We start from the raw sequence: 3,424 nt of genomic DNA on the forward strand, positions 1-3,424 counted from the left end.
ACAATTGTATGTTTAAGAAGAGGAATCAAGGATTGAAGAAATGGTTACATCAAGAAGTCTATCATACTTCGTTCCAATAACAAGTCTTAAAGTTAAGATTGTGACAATGAGTGAAAATTATTAAAGGTTTATAACATTCATCAAATGTGGAAAGTTGTGATGTCTTGAATAAGACAAAGACCGACTAGGACCAATTTATGAAGTGTTTTGATAAAAACTACACTAACTCTTGAATATTTGTTTGTCAAGAAATGGTTATTGACAAAAGAATCTTATATGTCAAGGAGTCAGTGGGAGTCTTAATGGTGTTGAAAGGTTTCAAGAACAAATCAAATAAACCTTAACGATCATCACTAGCATACGAGTTGAGTTTTACAACCTATCGTGTTGACGATATTTTGATTCTGTGCTGTTCCAGTTGAGTTAATTATGCATGTGAGTCCTATGAGTACTCATTTTGAACGCATAAAAGGAAAAGCACCTTGATCAATGTAAGGTACATTGATAGGAAAAAAGTGAGATGCTTAACTACTTGGAAGACGTGGTGGGCAGCTGTGCTACCATAAGGCAAGAAATCAAGATTAAAAAAGGCTCGGTCCATATGAGTTTGAATTTGCCGTAAACTTTGGTTTTAACAAATTCACATGGATAGGAACAAATACACCATTTAAATCTAAGTGTCATAAGATTTCCTCCTTCATGAAAATGATTGTGAGGAAATGCTTTCACTAAGAAGATTTTAAGAAGATAGTGATTGTAAAATTGCATTCTCGAATTCGATCATGGTTACGGTATCCCTTTCCATAATTTGAATTGTGAGGTTTGGCAATTAGTCTTAATTGTTAAGACACACATATGAACTACCTAAGGCAAAGGTGTATAAGTTCAAGAAGCCTTGATAAAAGATTATCAAAGCACTAAGTATTAGAAACATGGACTTAAGAAATTCAATAACTATTGTCTTTCTGAAAGTTAAGATGTTTATGAATACATGTCGAAGCTAGTGGGAGCATAAGTGTTATGTTTTATAGTAATCATCATGATAGTGGGAGCATAAAAGTTATGATTGTATGATTATTATGGAAAGTATTGCAAGTCGGCAATATTAATTATAGGAAAACAAGAGTTATACCTTGCAAAGTCGTAAGGGTTGTAAAGTTGTTTTGCTATAATTAAGGGAGAGAATATTATGCTTCATTTCAAATCTAAAGGATTAGGTTGTGAAACGTTAATAGATTTAGTCAAAGGTACATAGTGTGTTCTTAAAATTTCGATTATGATTACGACATTCCTCTTCACAATTCGAATTTTGAGAACATAGCAAATAAAACATTATGCATCGTGTCCCATACGCTTCGGATATAGGATCGATTGCAAATGTTTTAATGTTTGATCATTCTTAAATTTTCCAAATGTCTAGCGCATTTAGAGGGAAAGGGGACTAGAATCGGTTTTGACTAAAATAATTAAACAACTATCAAAGGACAATCCAAAGTTCGACGATGATTGGTTGCTTGTGAGTAGTTGGAAGCATGGTATTGGATGGACCATATTGACATTATTATGAATAGATAAGATTCTATTAAGAATAAGTTGTCATATGGAAAATATGGAAGCATGTCCATATTGGGAATTGAATATTGAAAATCTATGTCTAGATTAGAAACTTTTTATGCAAAAGGATGTTCAAAGGAATGTACTTTGAGTGAGAGACATCATATCTAAGGAATTGTCGTGTAACAATCTCCAATAGAAGACTTTGTAATATCATTGGCAATAGTCTTTGTGACTTTGGTACAATGATATTACGAAAGAATCATTGCATAGAATGTTAGAATCTAGCATATTCTATAAGTGGCAAGAATTTGATATTCTTAAACTTATGAAAAACGGATTTGCAGTTGTGAAATGAGAATGATTGGAAATGTGTCCAATATGATCTATTTCACAAAGTAAGAACCATAGGTAAACATTGTGTGCATTATAGGAGCATGGGACAAGTGTAATAATTCAAGTAAGAAGTTGATTACCCGAAACGACAAATAATGAGTAATCGGTATGGTGATAAATAAAAGGAGTTTCATTTATACTCAAAGGTTTGAGGCCATATGGGATTAGTATTATTCTTGTGTTTCACCTTGCATGTTTTGACTTCCAGAATAATTGAGTTTATTAAGAATAATCGAATTATTCGAACGGGCCACAGTCGCTCATATGTTGGAAGTAGATATGAATGAAGACTGTCGTGAAATGGTGTGTGGATTGTCTAGAAAAGTATTAGACATAAGCAAATGTTTGCTACAACGTTCATGAGTGCTTACGAATATGATTTGAGCATTGGATTAAACCCACGCTCACTTGGATCACTCCATGAATTGTATCACGAGTGATTAGTGAGACGATAACATCTTATATTCTTGAAACCGAGATGTGTGAGTTGTATCTTGCGAATCGGTTGCACATTGATAATATGTAAATGCACTAGTAACTTGGTGTTATAAAACATATTGTTGTGTGTGATTTGGTTAGTAAGTGCAAGCAAGCATTGTATCAAAGTTTACCCGTTCCTTTTATTCATAGGATAAAAGCGATATCTTTGGGCCCCTCGATGGTTTAGTGATGATAAACGTAAATGCTCGGCCGGGCTAGGGCTAATTTGATTTGTTCAATTAGTCAGTTGTCATAAATCAGAAATCGAGATATAGTACAAAGAGAATGATTAAAAATCATATCTCAGACGATATCTAGAATGGAGGAATATATGATCCCTTATCTAAGGACACTCGTATTTGATAGGATCAGATTTGACAGCGGCTTTGGAAAGCTACGATTGCAGATCAGGATCTGAAGACATACGCAGAATAGTTGTTAGACTTATCCAAGTGGGAGACTGTTGGATTAGTGTCTAAGTCCATAACTATTTTGGTATGTACTTGACCCGATGGTGCATGGTCCTTTCGGGTTGCCTTCACTAAAGCAACTTGATTGGAGAAATAAATAAAGAGAGAAAGGTTATTATGATTTATTAATATGTTATAAAAATAATATATTAAAGAATAAATCATATTTGTTTAATTAATATTGGTCAATAATTAATTAGGAATTAATTTTGTGATCAAGTGTAATTAATTAAACTAGAGGGGCTGATTTGTAATTATGTGATAGTTACAAAATAAGGTAAGGATTATCTTAAATATAGGGTGAACGAATTTGAGGTGATAAGGCCTTAGAATTCGACTATGATAAGGATTCGAGGATTATCTTATGGGTTGCTTTGTGGATAAGCAACTAGATAAAGATAATGACTGAAACCCTATCTCTACACCTATATAAACACCCAAGGCTCATCAATTCGTGTATCCCTTCCCAAGAAGTCCTAAGGACGAATTCTAACCTCTCTCCTCTCGCTTTATACCTTCTCCAT

This window comes from Lactuca saligna, chromosome 8, assembly GCF_052625555.1.
Source record: "Lactuca saligna cultivar CGN05327 chromosome 8, ASM5262555v1, whole genome shotgun sequence".
Classification (NCBI taxonomy): Eukaryota; Viridiplantae; Streptophyta; class Magnoliopsida; order Asterales; family Asteraceae; genus Lactuca; species Lactuca saligna.